Genomic DNA, 23,740 nt, shown 5'->3' on the forward strand with positions numbered 1-23,740 from the left:
CAATATACATGTAGCAACCTGTTAATGTTGTTTGGAGAAATTAAATTCTGTATGCAAGGGAACGAACGATGTCGCTTATTAATGCCTACTTAATAATACTGATTAATATTACTCGTTCCTATAATTGTTCCATGTTACATTTATATTTGTAAAATATATAACTTCTAACAATATTGACTGATTGTGTTTCATTGTTATTTTAAAGGTTGTTTCTACTTTCATTTGTGTTTCTTTCTCATATTCTAGCTTGCAAAGTTTTCGGCTAATTGTCGTATTTACTTTCATTACTGTTTTTCGTACACATAAAAAAAATGTTGCCACAGTAGATTATTATTTTATTACTAGCTTTTGCCCGCCGCTTCGCTCGTGTTAATGTAGGTTTGATTTTGTCAATAAATTCAGATCGTCGGTCGTTCACAAAGAGTATGCGAAATTTTATGATGATCGGTTCAGTAGTTAAGGGGTAAAAACGAAACTTACAAACTCACATTAGCATTTATAACCGTAAGGGTTAATTTTCTGTCATTAAAGTTATATTGGCTTATGTTTTTGTGTTATATATTAGAATATTTCCATCGCTTGTATACTTTGTATATTATTTTACTCCCTTTGTTCACAAAACATTTGTTAGTTTCCTTCACCTAAACAGAAGAAAACTAAAACATACTGTAACATTTATGACTGTACTATTTATACAACGAAGATGTATTCTGTCTATAAATTATTGGTCATGACATAGTTCTGATTCAGTTATATTGAACCTTAATTCGTATTATTATTTCGTTTAACTTTCCGTACCATGAATATAATTCGTCCACGATGAACCTAGCAAACATAAAACTTTGTTTTTGTTTACAGGTACGTTGCAGGATACCTTGCGAAGAAATTAGAAAACAAGTACCACTGTGTGACATGTCGTAAGTCTTTTTCTTCTCCAAATATGCAATTAGAAAGTCATCACAATTTACTTCTTTTCAACAGAGCTTACATGGCTAAAGAAGACAGAGTAGGTAAGCTGATTGCTCCGAGCGATATGTTTTTCAAGGTAACTGACATAACCTTGTCAACATTTACGGAAGTTTACCCGAAATGCTGTTCTGACAAAGTAGTCTTGGGATTGATTTTTAAAGAAGTTAAAAAACGAGTGAAAAATGTGTACCCTTGCTGGTTTTTCGGGCCATGCAAAAAACACAGAATATATGCTCTTATCCATTTGATACGAATAAGGCTTAACAGAGAATTGTTTTGGTCATCGAAAAAAAGTTGCATTTCTGCCAAGAAGCCGCCTCAAAAACTTAGGAACTTGTTACATTGTTAACTTGTTGGTTGTCTTCTGGAGGAAAAGAAAAATGACCTTCCAGGAAATGGTATTGTATCTACCTTGTTATGCTTTGTAGCACTAAAAGTAGATTAGTATTTCTTTCCAAAAACAAAACATCTTTATTTTGTGTGTACTTAAGCGGCCGACCTATCTCGAACATTAAATAATGGTACTCAGAACTAATGGAGATACATTGTCGGTATTTTAAACGGATACGTCTGTTTACGTCTCCTACTGTTCAAGTATGATTAAACTGTTTTCTTAATTTTCCCGTTCGTATCACAGTAATGCCCCAATGAATTTTCTGTTCGCTTGTATCTCATTATACATATACTTATTAAATAATCACTTTTCACTTTTAAACTGCTTTCTTAAGTTGAGTAACGTCTATAGTTCTAAGTAGGTGGGCCTCTTATAATTGAATAGTATTCTGTGTATTAAGTACGTTTAGAGTGTACATTGCTTATGTATATGTTGTTACGTAAATGTAGTACTTTCAAATAAGTAAATGGGTATTAAGTTTAGTTCAAGTGATATGTCAAATGTTTTATTACGTAAATAACGCAATCTAATCTGTTCTCGGAGTTCACATAAAAGCCAACAGCAATACGAAAACTGCATATTAATACCCGATAAGCTAATCTCATGATTTTAAATATTAAATACATTTATTTTTAATCACGCCAATAATGCCTATGACATGCGGAAGTTACCTGTAGATCACCAACTCTTTTACCTATTTCAGTTATTTATATTTATTAATGCGATCAAGCTAATGCATTAATGAATAAATACATAACCATAATAGGAATAAAAGTGATTATTTAAACATAAATATTCGCTAGGTACCGACTGAAGATTGTTGAGCGCCATCGTTAGAAAATTTCTTGACTGTAGTCTGTGCGAAAAAACTGGCATTTTGAGGTTGCATAAAATGTTAGCAACACAATTAGGCCTAATGAAAAAGATAATATCACTCTGATATAGGACAATATTTGAATGATAAATTGTTTTCTATGTAAACAGAACCAGGAGAAGTAAAGCGTTTTAAATATTTTATTCGCCGTATGTCTCAACGCGGTCGGTATATGCGCACATATCTGTATCGTCAAAGCGCTGCGACCGCGACCCGTTGTGTGACCTTGAGCTCTTCTGTTTCACTCCTCCCCTCACACTCTCTTCATGCCATGCCATCCCGCTGATAGTCGTGCAGCGCCAGCCTTATTGGGTTCCTACTTCGCTCGTTTGGCAGCGCTGCGTACCGGACCTGTAAACCGTCGAGCTTCATGCACACACCACCAGGGCGACGCGAAGTTTTGTGTTACATTAGAAGCCTAGGCGTTGACAGTCTGTATATCTCAGTCGTCTGTGGCCGCGCCCCTGACCGTACGCCACGCCTCTCAGACGGCTGGCGCACATGGCTTGGAGAGCTCGCCTCAAGGTCACGCTAGCTACATAATGCTCTTAATGAGACCCTTGGTTATCTTGACAAGTAAGAGCTGCTACCTATCAGCCGCTCTTGGAACTACCAGCAGCCTCCATTTCCCGACCACGGATAGAGTGAGACATTTATCTGATGCGCGCGAGAATCAGAATAACAGTTTATACGATTTTCTTCATTTTGAGTTTTCGTGAGTGGCATCTTGCAGCTTTATTATCAACATAAAGGTACGTTTATATTAATTATCCATTCATACTTTCTTATGAGCAGTGAAGTAAGCTTCCATGTGTATAAATAAGGAACTATGGAAGTTTAAAATTTCAGCCTTGTTGATGTGTTTTGTAGCGGCCATGACAAGGTGCCTAATATGAGACCACTTACGTGTCCTAATTTGAGATAGGGTCTCATATTAGGAGTAAGGGTCTCATATTAGGTGATTTAGATTTAAAATAATACTGTCGCTGTAAGAACAGTAACTAATAAGTTTAATTATATATAAAATATCTTAAAATTTTGTGATAGAACATAGTTAGACATGTAGGCCCTGCTGAGAAGGCCAGGGAAAGCCACGTTTCGATCATATGCTTACCTCCACACTCATCTCATAAGATGCAGCCGTTGGACGTAGGTTTTTATGTTCCCTCTCAAGACATCTTATGCTCAAGAAGAAGAAGACTGGCTGTGCCGAACCCAAATCATGTTGTTACAAACTTTACAGTGGCTAAACTTTTCAGTGGCTAAACTTTTCAGTGCTGCATACCAAAGAGCAGCAACAATGGAAATATCTGTTAATTCTTTTAATAAAACAGGCCTGTTTCCATTTAACCGAAACATATTTCGTGATTATGAATTTGGTGCTTTCTCTAAATCATTAAATGGCCAAGAAACTAGATAAGAAAATGGAGCTCAAGAGAATTCAGATACAGCCATTTGTAGAGAAGACCAGAACCACCCAAGAGAAACTTCGATGCAGACAGATCAGCCATGTTGCAGCAGTGCAGTTAGTCCCTTTATCAGACCTGTGGATATTTCACCACTACCAAATTTTCCTTCAAAAGAAACATCCAGTAGATGTGGCAGTGCTAATGTTATCACATCATCGCCATACAAAACAAGCTTGGATGAAAATGTCGCAAGAAAGAAAAAGGCTGAAGCTCGTAAGAAATTGGTTCTTGGGAAACAGAAAGGAAACGAAGCTAGACCTACACAAACCAGATCTCGAAACACGGACAAATTAAGGATTACTATCAAATCATTCATCGCTGTAGATTCTGAGGACTCCAGTGACGAAAATAATTCGCTGCATGACAGTTCAAATGAAAGTGATGGATCTGAAAGTGATGGATGCAGAGTGTTTGTTATGCGGCTGCCTTTTCTCAGAGGACAAACATGGCTAGAAATGGCGGCAGTGCCTCAAGTGCTATGGGTGCGCTCATGAAGATTGCGGAGCCGATCCATGTTTTGTGTGTCCTATGTGTAACAAACATAAGTGCAAAAAGTGACTAAATGGTATCAAATATGGAATTTGTAACATAATGTAGGGGGTGTCTCATATTAGGAACACATTTTTGTTTTCACAAAATTTCGCATTTTTTTTATTTCTTAGTTTAATTATTTTCTGTATTAATACAAGTGCTCAATCCTGTTTTGAAGTAAAAGTGCATTACATAATATATCATATAAGATAAATTAATCTACCAATAGTGGTTTTAATAACAAAATATAAATATTTTTAAAAAGGAGTCTCATATTCGGTACACTTGCCCTACTAATGAAAATATACATATACAATATTAATATATATGAATATAATAATATAATATAAATATATACAATATAAATAATATATATAATATATAATATATATTGTATATATATAATAATATATAATATAATATGAATATATACAATATATACAAATAGTCTAGATGCAATCGGAATAATAGGTCAGTCGCACTGTCACGACACTTTCGACAACATGTAATTGTGGCAGTTTGTAAGTGAGTGGTAATTTTTAGTGATGGTATGAGTAGGGGAAAACGGGGCAGAATGGGATAGTAGGGCAGAACGGGATCACCCTGATTTGTCGCCTGCAAAGTGCTGTAACCTAGCGGAACGGCATGTAACTACAAGGAGAAAGCAGCGCGCGGCCGTTGCAGCAATTACGTTGCTGTTTACAACATGTTTGTTAGTGGTGCGGTGGTTTGAAGGTTTTTGAGCAATTCATTAGAACTTTTAATTACTTTACATCAAAGGTAAGCTAAAATTTAGAAGCTTACAAACAATTGAAACTAATATATGCGTAAAGCACGTGTTTCAAGGATTGCTGGAGTTTAGTGGTTTGCTTAACCTGGCCATGTGTTGAACCTAAAAAAATCCCGAACCTAAACACGGCACATGGGACAGAATGGGATGGAACAGAACGGGACAATATCCCGTTCTGCCCCTTAAAAATGTTACGCTTCATTTAACTATGTTTATCGATTGCAGATGGTGCGGAATTACAGAAGAAAAACAGGCAGACAAAAATGGAGTATACAATCGATGGAATTTGCAGTGGTAGCTGTTATTTCCGGGGAAATGGGATATTTGAAGGCATCACAACATTTCAATGTGCCAAAAACCTCTTTGTAAAGATATGTTGCAAAAAAGAAAAACAATGTAAGCTATGAAATAGACAAATCTGAGGGGAAATATCATAATGTATTCACCCTAGAACAAGATATTGAATTGGCTGACTATTTAAAATCTATGGAAAGTAGACTCTTTGGTTTAGCAATGAAAGACCTACGGTTCTTAGCATTTCAGTTAGCTGAGTGAAACGGCCTGAGCCACAGATTCAATAACAGTACAGGTTTGGCAGATGAGGATTGGGCGAGAGGCTTTCTTTCACGACATCCTACATTAAGGGCGCGGTTCACAAAATGGCAAGAAATTCAGAGGAAATTTGGGTGGCTGTAATAAACATATTTAATAAGAAATAAAGAACATAATACTGACAAATTAAAAAAGAATGCTTTCATTCCACACACACCATAGTTAGAAAAAATAAATGACCCACGTTCTGTAATAATAATAATAATAATAATACTTCTTTACAATACTTTTGGAATTAAGTGGTTTAGTGTTCATTTTGCCTAAAAAATGTTAGATGATCGCTGTCTTATATTTACACGAATATGTAATAACCCTGTTTTCAAATTGTATTGTGTTAGTCATGCTGTGATAAAAAAAAAGTATTTTTAATTATTTTTTTTGTGTTCGAAGTTTGCTTTGACTGGTCACAAAACACACATTTTTAAGGATACAAAGCTTTTAAAATGTAATACATTTGTGGTGTAGTGGTTGGTTTGCATTTGCACTTTAATTCTGACTTAACAAAAAAAATTTATCTCCAGTAGTTTAAACGTAAAACAATAAACAGTGAGGATACTCACGGGAAATCTGTTCTCTAGTTGAGAGGCGCGCTACCAGAGCGCACTCGATGCCTTATCAGCAACCGCCTCGGCGCAGCTGCGCGGGCTCGGATAGCCCCGCGTTGCCGTATCTTTCGACCCGACGTATCTAGTCACTGTTAGCAGGACTGTTGTTCGTGAAGCAATGGGTAAGAGGAAAGTTCACTACTACAATAAAAAGAAAAGTAAAAGGGGGTTAGCGATTGCATAATCTTGTCGAAAGAGGAAAGAGGATCCAATAATAAAAGTTGTAGTAGAAGTGACGCAAGAAACTGAATTGAATGATGCTCATTCTAATACAGAGAAAGTAAGCTTTCAGCTGGAAAAAAAAATTCAATGTTTTTAAACTTATTAACGAATTGTAGTAAGAATTTTCTTTGTGATGAATATTACGATCTGCAGTATACGTCTTTTATTTTATGAGTAATCTTAGTGTTGTGAATGCTTGTGCGACCTGCGTTGCGTGCATGAAATGAGGTTATATTTCCTATATTAATGCATGATAACATGTTAGTTCGTTAAAAACAAAACAAAAAGTAAGCGTAAATAATTTACGTTTCTGACAGCCACGACAGCTCATTTGCCGGTTTACTTGCGGTTCGTAACGCAGAAGTCACTCAATTAAAAATTCAGTCTCTTTACACAGCAAAATGAATCCTTGCAACAGTTAACATTTTGGAATATTGATATTGTATTTTACATTTGTAACAATGCTGTTATTTCGACTGCAATATTTTTGTTGATGAGGAATTTTGGAAATCTTGATTGTTGTTCGTTGAAAAAAAAAGCTAATTGCATAATTAGGTAATATTTTATATGGTGCTTATTTATCATCAATAGTTAAATAACAATATATTTCTAATTATTGGCATGTTTAAAATAGTGTGGAGAAATTCAGTTATTTTGATTTGATTATTATTTTATATTCCATTTCTCTTTCTAAATAAAAATTAAACGATCTACTCCGTAAATCTGTAGTTCGTTCCATTTATAGTTTCTTCACAGTACAATCTGACATATTTTGATGTTACATACCTCTGTATATTATGTCGACATTTGTTTCGCAAAGACGAATAACAGTTTATTTCATTGTGCACCGTAAGTCATGACCTATAAAACAGTGCCTATTCTGTGTTCCAAAAAGCTGTACTTACCTTCAAAGGATAATTTAAGCATGAAGTATTGAATCATGTGGCCAGTGCAAAGTACATAAATCAATTGCCAATAAAAATCAGTAACATGTTTGGCCTTTTCATGTGAAAATCATTATACTTACATGTGTTTCTCAAACTGATTTTTTGTAATTTTGTGAATGAATTGGGAATGCTAACAAATTGCTTATATTTATCACTAATTAATTTTTTTTTGTGGGGCCATGGAGTTGTAGTGACCAGAACTCTTTCCTCCCGTCCAGGCGGTCCGGGTTCGATTCCCGGGATTTCGCGCTTGCATTCCAGCGATGTTCCATGCCCGCCTCATCTCACCATAAGCTTCAAGCTGGCCTTGTGCCCCCCCCCCCCACCCCCACCCCCCGCACACACATCGTTCTTCCTGTTCGGTAGGGGCGTGTGGACCTCTCATTGCAGCTGCAGACCCTGCGGGATCTATAAAATATATATTTATATAAATATTTATTACTTTTCTGGCTCTTAAATCTTAGTTTAAAATGCAGTGAATGCGTTAATGTCTGTCGCAAACACGAAATTTCCCTTTGTAGAATTGAATAAAATAAAACAATACAATTATAATTCTTAGTATCATAATAACATTCATTGCATAGAACACCCACCACAAAAACATTTAATGGTCGAAATTTTTTGGCATTTAAAATTAGGCCCTGCTGGGATACTTTATTTTTGTTACGTGATTGGCAACAAGAAATCGTTTGAGACATGTATCAGCACGAAAAATAACTGGCATTGCATTTGACTTGCTACTCGCAGCAGAACGTCGGAATACAAGGGCGGAGAGAATACAGGACGTCTCCCCCATCCTCGGATTATAGGCATCGACCAGTGCTATTACCACTTGTGAAAATACTCGCCTGACCTCGCTGGATACGTTGAATGCGCTCTAACCGTTCTGAAACTCGTGGGCCCCGTTCCACAACTTACGATACTTAATACTCTGAACTTATACTGGTCACAGAGTTAAAATTGTTTTGTGCCTAACTATTATTTTATTTCCAAAATACTAAGAGGCCTATTTTTAATTAGATTGTTTTTACATTTCAGGGAGAAAATGGTTTTTTGTGACGAAGATAGTAATTTGCCTGCACTTATTACAGAGTCAGTGAATTTGAAAACTTCTTGGGATGACTTGATGGGAAACAGAATTTTTAATCCTGCTTACGTTTTTCCATTCATGCTTAATTTGCAAGCTCAGCACACAAGACAGTGTACGGCAGGGACCTTATAATTCACAAAAGAAATCAGGAAAGGCATAGAATGTCAGTGGTTGCTGGAGTGTGATGGCTGTCATCGTGAATTCCGAATTTGCAATGAAAAACCTGGCATTGAAACACTTAATAGGGCAGCCATAGGCGTACCCAGGGGGGATGTTTTGGGGGTTCAATTCCCCCCCCCCCCCCCCGCCGAAATAAGGCAAGAAAATTATGAATACTCATGTCATTCGAGCTCAATTTCTAAACACAGAGCAACGAGAGAAATAACGTCACCAAGCAGCCCAATTGGTAAGTAAACGTAAATAAATTTGAATTGCAGTGGTTGGTTCATGATAGGTCAGTCTAAATTCTCAAATCGCGGTGTTTGGTCTAACTATGGAATAATCAGTTCAACTCTACTTTGATTATGTTTTAGATTTGCTTAGTAGAATTTGGCATTGAGTAACAGTAGTGATTGCGACCTAATTTCATACAAAACTCTATAAAACTATTAAAACGGGGGGGGGGGGGCGTTTTTTGGTCGTTTGATCAATACTGTACATCTGTACGTATAACACGAATAAAAAAGTTTGATTATCGCAAGGTGTGTAATTTTAAACGACTGTTACAAACATTGAAAAGCTGAAATGTAAATTTCTCGCCTCAGATGAAAGGGACCTCGTTGAGTGTAACGTGGTGTGAAGTTGTGTTTGAGTCAGTAGCTTAATGGCCTCAACTCAATGTGTAGGTGTTTTTAGCGAATATTGTAATAGAACAATATAATTTAATACATGCATGTCACAATTTATAAATAAATAAATAAAATATAAAATATATATAATATACTAGCTGCCTGACCCAGCTTCGCACGGCTATACTAATGGGGGGAAAATGAGACTAAATATCCCATTTACAGTAAAAATAAATGAAATAAAATGCAATTAATTTCGACAAAAATTTATTACAATGCTTTGTAATGTACCGTAGAGAAAACGAGTAGCACCGATGGTTCCGATTCTCGAGCACGCAACGTACAACTGATGTACCCGTACTTCGCTACGGCAGTCTACAGGCAGAACACTTGCGCCGCTCATTATACATGCCCCTCCTTTGGGTACGCCACTGCCGCACCTCGAATTGGAAAAAAATCAAAGCAATGCTCGTTGCCATGGAGACGCAGAAGGCATAAACAATGCAAAATCGCGCTGTTCCACTGTTGCCCGGGCTTAACCACCCTTGGGAGTTGATTTTCGGAAAACATCATCCTGCATAACATGAGGAACATTACTGTCAAGTTAAAGTCTGTAGGATATAATATTGAAGAAAAACAGGGCAATTTTTGATATTTAAAGTCCCCGTAAAATTTCAAAGGTGATTAGGAGAATGGAAGCTTCGGTAGACCTGAAGGAGAAGGTCAATCATCTCGTATGCCAGTGTTTCTCAGCTGTTTGGAGGTTAGGTAATAATATACTCGGTAATAAAGATTTTTTTTTTTACTTTTGAATTCCATACGATTTTGAGTTTATCAAAAGTAATTTCGTAACATGGTTTCAGAAATTAAACGAAAAGCTAAATGAAAATACATGTCTCATCTAGAAAAAAAGTGTATTTAAGTTACTAACTGGAAGCACCCGTAGAAAATCAGCAATTTATAATCAGTAATATCCATCAGCACGCGAAGAATACCAACAAAATATTGTCAGCAATAACCAGCAGCACACTGAGAAAATCAACAAAATATTGGACGGAGTAACAACAGCACGCAGAGAAAACCCAACGAAATATTCACAGGAAAAAGCAGAAGCACACGAAAAAAAAAAAAAAAAAAAAAACATCAATTTTTGCATGAAAAAATTGGAGGACTTGGAGAAAACCTTCAGAGAGAGAATTTCAAATCAAATCCTGGCTTGTAAACTCTTCGCTAATGCAACTGGAGAGTCATCCATATTAGATATACTTGCAATGTTTCCAATCTATACGACAGTTAGAAGTAGTTTAAAATCGACTGGCAATGTTAGTTTACAAAATTTACTAACAATAAATATATTAGGATTATTAATAGAAAAAAAATGACAACGGGGATGCATGTCGCCAATTTATGCAATCGGATTAATATTCATTTTAATTATATATATATCAATAATATATAATTTGAAGTAGTTTAAAATGGACTTTTTAGATTTGTAAATACAATGTCTCGTTGAGAACCAAGTAGTTCTATTTAATTTTGACATATCGCCTATCAACATAGTCATTTTCAGTAAAAAAGATATATTTTATACTTTTTTGTCCATGATTTACAAAAGTGCAAATTGTAAAATTATTATGAATGAAATACTTATTAGTGTGTAACTGATAAGTGTGTTTTTTTTTGTATTTGAAACTGTATGATAATATTTTAGTTAGAAAATAAAAATTCATGATTTGCCAATATATTTCGGTTATTCATTAACAGGAAAAATGAAACATTCAAGAAAATTTGTGTTGCACTTGTTGCAGTAAAATATGATAAAACCATCCTTGACATTACTTCGATATATACACATAGAGACAGTATGTGTCACCGAATGTGTTAATAGCATACCTATAAAACGAATGGTTTTCATATGTCGTTGGGTGATTTTTGTAATCAATTAACATGAAATAGTACTTTCTGCAGCTGTTGCTAGTGCATGGATCTGGAGCTGGATGTCCACCATCTTTGATTGTGTTGTAAAGGCAGGAAGCCATCTTGAATGATGTCACATTCATCATCTTGATTTCCAACATTTTGAATTCCTCTTTTGTTTTTAAATAGAAATTTCCACCATTTGGTTTCTAAAACCTTTAACCATTTGGGCAACGCCATTTTTAATATTATGACATTACGTCCACCGTATTAAAAATCTTTAAATATTAACCAAAAAATTATTATAAATTAAAATTTATAAAAAATTGTTGAATAATAAATTTAATAAATTTTATTATAAACTCATTTACGTCATGAAGTTTGGAGCATGGAGACCTGGGTTCTAACCTAAGGAGAGTACAAAATTAAATAATTATTTCTCCATGGTGGTTGCTGCCAACCAATATGACGTCATGCGCGGCCATCTTGGATGCGGTTACGAATGTCTGATAATTAATATTACTGCACTTTAAAGGATAAAAATTAAACCAGTATAGCAGCAGCAAACTCTTTCAGACAAAAAAAAATAGTTACAAGATGTTGGTTTATGTAGGCATACTAGTTGACGAAATATAGGCTACACATTGGTAAACGTGGTGGGGATCAGTCTGACAGCTGCCATCATGGGGGAACGATTGAATATTGTGGTCTCACGAGGTTCAAAAATAGGTCTACAAGCTCCATGAAATAATTGTGTTTTTCTATTAAAATATACTTAAAATATATGTAATTAAATAAAATTTAATCACTCCCAATATTTTTGGATAGTAGGTTATTAAAATAATCAATATGGTGCAAGTGATGTAATGATTTAAAATGGCGAAGACCAAGATGGCAGAATATTCAATAAAACAAAATTGCTGATGTCATCCCAAATGGTCAAGGTCAAGATTTTTCAAGACGGACGCCGTGATTTCAAAATCCTAGATGATGGACACCCCGCTCATGCTCCACGCACCAGCACCAGTCGCAGAAAATACTATTATATAGGCTACTACGAGTTGTTGTTATCCGGTGTGCAGATAGGAACATATTCTTCCAGCTTTTATATTTCTGGTGCTGTTATTCAGCAATTGTTTTGTTATATAGGTATACATATTGAAATAATGATTTTTTTATCTTAGAGATTTAAATCTTAAAAAAAAAATGGAAACATCATTTTGTGTTCGCAAGCATATAATATTTTCAACCAGTAATATTTGAAGTAATGTGTAAAATTTAAGAGATATTACATTTAATTTAAATTATGTTTTAACCAATTAGAACACGTTAGAAAATTTATTAGGTTTCTATAAAATTTAAGAATTTTTTAGGTTGAAAAGGGCACTATATGTATGTGTATGTGTATATATATATATATATATATATATATATATATATATATATATATAAACAAGGGCACAAATTTTAAGGATTCACTAGAGGGCCCACGGAAATTCGTAAGGGGGAGGGGGGAGCGGTATGGCTGCACGACCCAAGAATTTTGAGTGTGGGTTTTAACCGTCACAAGTCATCTTCTCTGGATAAGGTGCTCGAATATTGTATATTGCCAATAATTTGGTCTGCATCATGAATTAGAATAAAATTGAAAATACATATACAGAAAGTTTTCCAGAAAACATAGTTTTGATGCTTACGTTGCTGTTTCACAGTCGGTTTTTTTTCTAGTGGAAACAGTCCCCCACAGTTAAGGGCTTCTATATTCCGTGGGGGGGGGGGGGGGGTAGGCGGGCGTGGCTGCCCCCCTCCCGGGTTTTACTTATATAAATATACACACACAGTAGTATAGGATAGCCGGAACTGGGACTGGGTCCTGGGTGTGGTGCCTGTGGTGCCGACCTCCAAATTGGATTGTGACGTCACGGCGGCCATCTTGGAGGAGTGTAACGGGACATAGCGTAACGGGACAAGTTTGACCTTGACCTTTGACCCTCAAAATTCGCCAAAATTCGGCAAAAATTGCCCAAAATTCCTCAAAATTTACATTTCTGTGGAAAAAAATTCCGCCAAAAATTCTCAAAAAATTCCACAAATTAAAAATTTCTCTTTTCGAGGGAAAAATTCCCGTTTCGAGGGAAAATTTCCCGTTTTTAGTCCTTAAAAATCCCAGCGGCTAAAAATGTCCATATAGAGGCTTAAGCATCCATGTCTACAGCCTCTGATAAGCCTCTGACGTCATCATGGAATATGTCATTTTGAATAAAGACGTCACCATTGCAATTTTCGTTACAGCCGCCATCTTTAACTTTTTTATTTATTATCCGATTTTAACGGAAAAAAATTTAAAATTTATAAAAAAATGCAATTAATAAAAATTTAATAAAAAATATTTAAAAATCATACATTAACGACACGGAGCTCGGAGTCCTCAGTTCGAACCCGACGAGCGCAAAAAAATAAATAAAAATGACGACCGATTCTTCCCCCGTGGTGGGTGCTAGCAGACTGACTCCCACCACCAATAACAAGGTATTTACCATCAGCTGGTATGACGTCATGTCCGCCATCTTGTCTTCGATGCTGGAAGCCATCATAATTGTATCGTCGGCTAGAGTGCGCTGACGCCATGTTAGTTTAATTCTTACCCGCTAGAGTGCAGTAAACATTTATTACCGAGGTGCCCCCGCCATCTTGAAATTTGACCGCCATCTTGAAAATCCGTAAATATTTAGCTAGAAATTCGGGAAAAGTTCCAAAATTCATTAAAAAAATCACTCATTAATTTACATATTGATTTGATCCGCTCCTTTCCTTGGTTCGATCTCTGAACGAAGCTAAAAATAAATTTAATTTAAATATCAGAAAAGTGTCAGGTTCAAGGAATTAAACACCACAAGTTCTTTTACAAACATAATATTTATTACATAATTTCTATTCTACTACAGGATCAGTTGCAAAAGCCAGCAATCTTATAATCATTAGTTCCGCATCGGTGTGAAATGACTAATTCTTAGCTCCAATCGGCTTATACTAGACAGAGACCAACCAGAACCTTTACTGACATAGTCCTCCTCTTCTTGACAAAGTTTCTGGATACCGTGTTTAACAGTTTGCTTCACATCGTCCGAACTGTAAATTACTGCTGCCGATGTCTTGAATGCACACGTCTTCTCTTTATCAAACGGATATGGCTTTCCATATATACAGTCCAACCACAAGTTATATTTCAAAGGTCCGTTTGTTGCTACGTCATCAGTAAGCTGATTGATTATGTTCTGTCTGATATCATCAAGAAAATTACAAATGTCTTTCGACTCACCTAACGTATTTAGATAATAGTAGTCTTTCAATGTTCCACGAAATGCAGACTGCGCCAAGTAGAAGCCATTATCATTCACCTGCAGAGCACCGATCACAGTCTTAGGTTTAGTTCCATGCCCAGATGCCATAGCAATCGGTTGCTGCGCATCTGTTTTCTTGCTTGTACGCTTACGAGTCTCCAATCTAAAGCGAGGAGTCGAAATTTCTGAAGGTAGTTCAGCAGTAGGCGCACGAACTTCACCTTTACAGTTTTTCGAATGTCGTCGCAAATTATCAATTCGAGTAAACCATTCATAACACTCATCACAGCGAAACTTCATGCGAGAAGGATTCTTCATGCATTTGCTCCGCTCATGTCTTCGTGCATCATGGGAAAATGCGAACGACGTATCACAGTAGCTGCAAGGATACCGCGATGATGAAGACGAACCTTTCAGACTCGATCCAGATACTGACGTTGTCGCCGACGTACCATTTCCAGGCATGCTCTTATACACATCGATGCATCGTTGTTGCACCGATACCTTTACTTTCTGCCGCGCAACAGGTCCTTTGCATGTCTCCAAGTGTTGCTGCAAATTAGCATTTCTTGCAAATTGCTTGCGACACTTAATACAGCCAAACATTTTTCGATAAGGGTTCTTAGCACATTCTCTATTCTCATGTCTGCGAGCATTTGAGGTGATAGTAAATGATGCGTCACAGTATTTGCACTGACGCAATGTACGCTCTTCATTAGTTGAAGAATCCATTGCTGATGATGAAACTTCGGATGATGGTGGTATCACATCTGTTGAAATCTCCTCCAATGTTGACGTCGTCGTTGCCAACGGGATCTGCACATTCTCCATCGTAGCTGTCGTCAAGGTTCCCGTAGTCGACGGTACAACCTCCGAGTTTAACGTTAAAGACGGTAAAGATGCCATCGAGGTCTCAAGAACAGCTAATTGACACGACTTATGCACCAGAAGAAACAAACTAGGTGATCCTTACACCGCCGTCGTCAGAAACAAACTGAGCGTCCTGTTGTCTAGGACTCGCTTATATACATGCACCGTATTGGAATAATACGCTAGTCAAATCAAGAACCATGTACAATAATACTAGAGTCAAATCTACAAATTAAAAAAGAGGATCATTTGATCGGAAAAAAAAATCGATCTCTCCAATATACGCCAGGCTCCAAGAGCTACAATTCACGTCATCAGATCCATCTACATTTTGCTCCTATGCTTCAATTGACCATTAGCTGCAAGTGCTCCAACAGCTCCATCAGCTCCAACACGTAATGTACGCAATCTACGCGCAATACATGCTATTTACACGCAATAAATGTAATGATTACACAGTACACACAGGAAACGGAACGTACACACAGTACACACACACAGGAAACGGAACGTACACACAGTACACACAGGAAACTAAACGGACACACAGTACACACAGGAAACTAAACGTACACACAGTACACACAGGAAACGGAACGTACACACAGTACACACAGGAAACGGAACGTACACACAGTACACACAGGAAACTAAACGTACACACAGGAAATGGAACGTACACACAGTACACACAGGAAACTGAACGTACACACCGTACACACAGGAAACTGAACGTACACACAGTACACACAGGAAACGGAACGTACACACAGTACACACAGGAAACGGAACGTACACACAGTACACACAGGAAACGGAACGTACACACAGTACACACAGGAAACGGAACGTACACACAGGAAACGGAACGTACACACATGACACACAGGAAACGGAACGCACACACAGTACACACAGGAAACGGAACGAACACACAGTACACACAGAAAACGGAACGTACACACAGTACACACAGGAAACGGAACGTACACACAGTACACACAGGAAACGGAACGTACACACAGTACACACAGGAAACGGAACGTACACACAGTACACACAGGAAACGTAATGATCACACATACAGTAGCGGAAACACACACAGGCTTAGTTGGAAATCAGAATACAAGAAATAAAAACATTAAATTTTTACTTTCAATATTTTATTACTTCTCAACATTACACAAATACAAGTAAAAGAAGCCATTATTGTATGTAGCCAGCTTTCCTCAGTTCTTTGAGTATGAAGGATATTTCTTTGATGCACGGATAGTTTCCTGCACAAAGCGAGCCATGTAGAAGTCTTAGCCGGTCAACCAATATGTTTGGATCTTTCCATGATGTGTAATCAATCTCTTCTACCACCATCTTACTTGCTTGTTTATTATAAATACTTTTAATATCACAATCGTCCCAGTGATCATAATAAGCATTATCAGATTTATTTATTATAACACGACGTTTCCATCGTTTCGGTCTCAGGACATCGCCACATTCTTCGATCTTGTCAGCTCTAGGTGCTTCATCACAGTCTATGCCTTTGTCAACAGCCTCAGAGTCACTGTAACAATCACTGTAGAAGACATCCTCTTCACCCAGATTACCGTATGAATTCGCTATCGATGATGTCGAAGTGTCTTTATCGTCTTCATGCTTCCTTTTTTAGGAGTCCATCATTTTTACAAAGAATGGAGGATCTACTGAATATAGGCTTGAATGTATTCTCACTATTCACGGTGTTGATACTTCCATTAGTTTCAGTCTTCCCGAAGCCATTAGCATCCTTCAATTTATGTTCTTCCTCACGATCGGGTGAGCTAATACCATCACGCTCAGGACAAGGAAAATTATTGTCATAATGCAGATCACTCTTCTTTAGTCTAGTGGATCCATCGGTGTCCTCTGTGCCGTAAGTAGTCTTGACTTTACATGTTCTACCATGTCTTTTTAAGCTGTCAATTCGTGTTAACAACCTGCTACAACGATTACAGCTTAACATGTTGCGTAGTGGGTTTCTAGCAAAATCATTCTTCTCATGACGTCTAGCATTCCTTCTCATGACAAAATCCTTGCCACAGTATCTACAGCGGCTTCCTTCCGATTCAGCTATAGATAACAAACCACGAGCCATGGTAGCTTCTGTGACTAATGTTAGATACAAACTGTCAGTTTTCTCCAATTGGAACCATTTCTTAAATAGAGTTTTTGAAATATTACATCAGCGAGAGTTAAGTTATCTAATGCAAAGCAAATTGATGCAAGTAGTTCCGGCTGTCGTCAACAGATGGCGCCACGTGTTGCTTGCAGGTAAATAATATATATTTCATAATGTGGGATGCGGAACGCTCACTATCGATCGCAAAGGGAGGTTGGCTTTGATAGTATCCAAGGAGAAAAAAGTTCGTCCTTCCTGCTAGTGCTTCTCAGATTTCTCACGGTCCGCTATCTTGGATTACGACGTCACGGCGTCCATCTTGGATGGGTGTGACCTTGACCTTTGACCGAAACCGCAGGAATGATCGCAAGCACACGGATTAACCATCAAAATATTGATAAGAATAATCAGGAGCACACGGAGAAAACCATCATAATATTGGCAAGAATAATCAGGAGCACACGGAGAAAACCGCCACAAGTTTTCTTTGATATCATTAAAATACAAAAAAAAAAATTAATAAAAAATTAAAAATAAAAACGAAAAAAAAAATTCAAACATTTTGCTAGCTTGTGAACTTCTCATTGTTGAGCAAAGATAGAGTTCTAGTACAAGCCAGAATGTTTGAATTTTTTTTTTCGTTTTTATTTTTAATTTTTTATTAATTTTTTTTTGTATTTTAATGATATCAAAGAAAACTTGTGGCGGTTTTCTCCGTGTGCTCCTGATTATTCTTGCCAATATTATGATGGTTTTCTCCGTGTGCTCTTGATTATTCTTATCAATATTTTGATGGTTAATCCGTGTGCTTGCGATCATTCCTGCGGTTTCGGTCAAAGGTCAAGGTCACACCCATCCAAGATGGACGCCGTGACGTCGTAATCCAAGATGGCGGACCGTGAGAAATCTGAGAAGCACTAGCAGGAAAGACGAACTTTTTTCTCCTTGGATACTATCGAAGCCAACCTCCCTTTGCGATCGATAGTGAGCGTTCCGCATCCCACATTATGAAATATATATTATTTACCTGCAAGCAACACGTGGCGCCATCTGTTGACGACAGCCGGAACTACTTGCATCAATTTGCTTTGCATTAGATAACTTAACTCTCGCTGATGTAATATTTCAAAAACTCTATTTAAGAAATGGTTCCAATTGGAGAAAACTGACAGTTTGTATCTAACATTAGTCACAGAAGCTACCATGGCTCGTGGTTTGTTATCTATAGCTGAATCGGAAGGAAGCCGCTGTAGATACTGTGGCAAGGATTTTGTCATGAGAAGGAATGCTAGACGTCATGAGAAGAATGATTGTGCTAGAAACCCACTACGCAACATGTTAAGCTGTAATCGTTGTAGCAGGTTGTTAACACGAATTGACAGCTTAAAAAGACATGGTAGAACATGTAAAGTCAAGACTACTTACGGCACAGAGGACACCGATGGATCCACTAGACTAAAGAAGAGTGATCTGCATTATGACAATAATTTTCCTTGTCCTGAGCGTGATGGTATTAGCTCACCCGATCGTGAGGAAGAACATAAATTGAAGGATGCTAATGGCTTCGGGAAGACTGAAACTAATGGAAGTATCAACACCGTGAATAGTGAGAATACATTCAAGCCTATATTCAGTAGATCCTCCATTCTTTGTAAAAATGATGGACTCCTAAAAAAGGAAGCATGAAGACGATAAAGACACTTCGACATCATCGATAGCGAATTCATACGGTAATCTGGGTGAAGAGGATGTCTTCTACAGTGATTGTTACAGTGACTCTGAGGCTGTTGACAAAGGCATAGACTGTGATGAAGCACCTAGAGCTGACAAGATCGAAGAATGTGGCGATGTCCTGAGACCGAAACGATGGAAACGTCGTGTTATAATAAATAAATCTGATAATGCTTATTATGATCACTGGGACGATTGTGATATTAAAAGTATTTATAATAAACAAGCAAGTAAGATGGTGGTAGAAGAGATTGATTACACATCATGGAAAGATCCAAACATATTGGTTGACCGGCTAAGACTTCTACATGGCTCGCTTTGTGCAGGAAACTATCCGTGCATCAAAGAAATATCCTTCATACTCAAAGAACTGAGGAAAGCTGGCTACATACAATAATGGCTTCTTTTACTTGTATTTGTGTAATGTTGAGAAGTAATAAAATATTGAAAGTAAAAATTTAATGTTTTTATTTCTTGTATTCTGATTTCCAACTAAGCCTGTGTGTGTTGTTTCCGCTACTGTATGTGTGATCATTACATTTCCTGTGTGTACTGTGTGTACGTTCCGTTTCCTGTGTGTACTGTGTGTACGTTCCGTTTCCTGTGTGTACTGTGTGTACGTTCCGTTTCCTGTGTGTACTGTGTGTACGTTCCGTTTCCTGTGTGTACTGTGTGTGCGTTCCGTTTCCTGTGTGTACTGTGTGTACGTTCCGTTTCCTGTGTGTACGTTCCGTTTCCTGTGTGTACTGTGTGTACATTCCGTTTCCTGTGTGTACTTTGTGTACGTTCCGTTTCCTGTGTGTACTGTGTGTACGTTCCGTTTCCTGTGTGTACTGTGTGTACGTTCCGTTTCCTGTGTGTACTGTGTGTACATTCAGTTTCCTGTGTGTACTGTGTGTACGTTCAGTTTCCTGTGTGTACGTTCCATTTCCTGTGTGTACTGTGTGTACGTTTAGTTTCCTGTGTGTACTGTGTGTACGTTCCGTTTCCTGTGTGTACTGTGTGTACGTTTAGTTTCCTGTGTGTACTGTGTGTCCGTTTAGTTTCCTGTGTGTACTGTGTGTACGTTCCGTTTCCTGTGTGTGTGTACTGTGTGTACGTTCCGTTTCCTGTGTGTGTGTACTGTGTGTACGTTCCGTTTCCTGTGTGTACTGTGTAATCATTACATTTATTGCGTGTAAATAGCATGTATTGCGCGTAGATTGCGTACATTACGTGTTGGAGCTGATGGAGCTGTTGGAGCACTTGCAGCTAATGGTCAATTGAAGCATAGGAGCAAAATGTAGATGGATCTGATGACGTGAATTGTAGCTCTTGGAGCCTGGCGTATATTGGAGAGATCGATTTTTTTTTCCGATCAAATGATCCTCTTTTTTAATTTGTAGATTTGACTCTAGTATTATTGTACATGGTTCTTGATTTGACTAGCGTATTATTCCAATACGGTGCATGTATATAAGCGAGTCCTAGACAACAGGACGCTCAGTTTGTTTCTGACGACGGCGGTGTAAGGATCACCTAGTTTGTTTCTTCTGGTGCATAAGTCGTGTCAATTAGCTGTTCTTGAGACCTCGATGGCATCTTTACCGTCTTTAACGTTAAACTCGGAGGTTGTACCGTCGACTACGGGAACCTTGACGACAGCTACGATGGAGAATGTGCAGATCCCGTTGGCAACGACGACGTCAACATTGGAGGAGATTTCAACAGATGTGATACCACCATCATCCGAAGTTTCATCATCAGCAATGGATTCTTCAACTAATGAAGAGCGTACATTGCGTCAGTGCAAATACTGTGACGCATCATTTACTATCACCTCAAATGCTCGCAGACATGAGAATAGAGAATGTGCTAAGAACCCTTATCGAAAAATGTTTGGCTGTATTAAGTGTCGCAAGCAATTTGCAAGAAATGCTAATTTGCAGCAACACTTGGAGACATGCAAAGGACCTGTTGCGCGGCAGAAAGTAAAGGTATCGGTGCAACAACGATGCATCGATGTGTATAAGAGCATGCCTGGAAATGGTACGTCGGCGACAACGTCAGTATCTGGATCGAGTCTGAAAGGTTCGTCTTCATCACCGCGGTATCCTTGCAGCTACTGTGATACGTCGTTCGCATTTTCCCATGATGCACGAAGACATGAGCGGAGCAAATGCATGAAGAATCCTTCTCGCATGAAGTTTCGCTGTGATGAGTGTTATGAATGGTTTACTCGAATTGATAATTTGCGACGACATTCGAAAAACTGTAAAGGTGAAGTTCGTGCGCCTACTGCTGAACTACCTTCAGAAATTTCGACTCCTCGCTTTAGATTGGAGACTCGTAAGCGTACAAGCAAGAAAACAGATGCGCAGCAACCGATTGCTATGGCATCTGGGCATGGAACTAAACCTAAGACTGTGATCGGTGCTCTGCAGGTGAATGATAATGGCTTCTACTTGGCGCAGTCTGCATTTCGTGGAACATTGAAAGACTACTATTATCTAAATACGTTAGGTGAGTCGAAAGACATTTGTAATTTTCTTGATGATATCAGACAGAACATAATCAATCAGCTTACTGATGACGTAGCAACAAACGGACCTTTGAAATATAACTTGTGGTTGGACTGTATATATGGAAAGCCATATCCGTTTGATGACAAAGAGAAGACGTGTGCATTCAAGACATCGGCAGCAGTAATTTACAGTTCGGACGATGTGAAGCAAACTGTTAAACACGGTATCCAGAAACTTTGTCAAGAAGAGGAGGACTATGTCAGTAAAGGTTCTGGTTGGTCTCTGTCTAGTATAAGCCGATTGGAGCTAAGAATTAGTCATTTCACACCGATGCGGAACTAATGATTATAAGATTGCTGGCTTTTTAAACTGATCCTGTAGTAGAATAGAAATTATGTAATAAATATTATGTTTGTAAAAGAACTTGTGGTGTTTAATTCCTTGAACCTGACACTTTTCTGATATTTAAATTAAATTTATTTTTAGTTTCGTTCAGAGATCGAACCAAGGAAAGGAGCGGATCAAATCAATATGTAAATTAATGAGTGATTTTTTTAATGAATTTTGGAACTTTTCCCGAATTTCTAGCTAAATATTTACGGATTTTCAAGATGGCGGTCAAATTTCAAGATGGCGGGGGCACCTCGGTAATAAATGTTTACTGCACTCTAGCGGGTAAGAATTAAACTAACATGGCGTCAGCGCACTCTAGCCGACGATACAATTATGATGGCTTCCAGCATCGAAGACAAGATGGCGGACATGACGTCATACCAGCTGATGGTAAATACCTTGTTATTGGTGGTGGGAGTCAGTCTGCTAGCACCCACCATGGGGGAAGGATCGGTCGTCATTTTTATTTATTTTTTTGCGCTCGTCGGGTTCGAACTGAGGACTCCGAGCTCCGTGTCGTTAATGTATGATTTTTAAATATTTTTTATTAAATTTTTATTAATTGAATTTTTTTATAAATTTTAAATTTTTTTCCGTTAAAATCGGATAATAAATAAAAAAGTTAAAGATGGCGGCTGTAACGAAAATTGCAATGGTGACGTCTTTATTCAAAATGACATATTCCATGATGATGTCAGAGGCTTATCAGAGGCTGTAGACATGGATGCTTAAGCCTCTATATGGACATTTTTAGCCGCTGGGATTTTTAAGGACTAAAAACGGGAAATTTTCCCTCGAAACGGGAATTTTTCCCTCGAAAAGAGAAATTTTTAATTTGTGGAATTTTTTGAGAATTTTTGGCGGAATTTTTTTTCCACAGAAATGTAAATTTTGAGGAATTTTGGGCAATTTTTGCCGAATTTTGGCGAATTTTGAGGGTCAAAGGTCAAGGTCAAACTTGTCCCGTTACGCTATGTCCCGTTACACTCCTCCAAGATGGCCGCCGTGACGTCACAATCCAATTTGGCGGTCGGCACCACAGGCACCACACCCAGGACCCAGTCCCAGTTCCGGCTATCCTATACTACTACACACATATATTTATTCACATCACACACACAGATAAAAATAACTGAAAACTTATACTTCAGATTTACCGAACCCCTGCAGTTGAATTTAGGAGTGCTGAACCGAGTGTGTGCTCTCGTAAAGGCAGCATTGTCGCAGCTAAAGTTAAATAATTGTGGCAGTCGCACATCGCTTTATCATTTAAATTGGGCCATTCTTATGTTTATTATGTATCGACTTGCATCGGGTGCCTGGAGGACATGGTAGTACAGTCTACATTGACTCTGGTAAGTGCCATACGATTTGAGTATCATTACTTGCCTTTTGAAATTTGCGTATAGTAACTGTAACAATAACATTGGATTAAAAATCTTTTCAATTGTTTTATGTTGAAGTGAAAAATTATAATGCAAAGAGACACTTCCTTTCAGACATTCGAGAACTGTTAAACATATATAATAACATTTCCA

General features: G+C 37.7%; 1 long non-coding RNA gene across 1 annotated transcript; it reads left to right on the top strand.

The window, feature by feature from the left end:
• Window positions 1–2,371: 2,371 nt before the first annotated feature.
• On the top strand, window positions 2,372–5,773 carry LOC134527747 (uncharacterized). The gene is made up of 2 exons (XR_010074263.1): window positions 2,372–2,989; window positions 5,253–5,773. It is a non-coding gene; the product is annotated as an uncharacterized LOC134527747 (long non-coding RNA).
• The last annotated feature ends 17,967 nt before the right edge of the window (window positions 5,774–23,740 follow it).

This window comes from Bacillus rossius, chromosome 1, assembly GCF_032445375.1.
Source record: "Bacillus rossius redtenbacheri isolate Brsri chromosome 1, Brsri_v3, whole genome shotgun sequence".
Classification (NCBI taxonomy): domain Eukaryota; kingdom Metazoa; phylum Arthropoda; class Insecta; order Phasmatodea; family Bacillidae; genus Bacillus; species Bacillus rossius.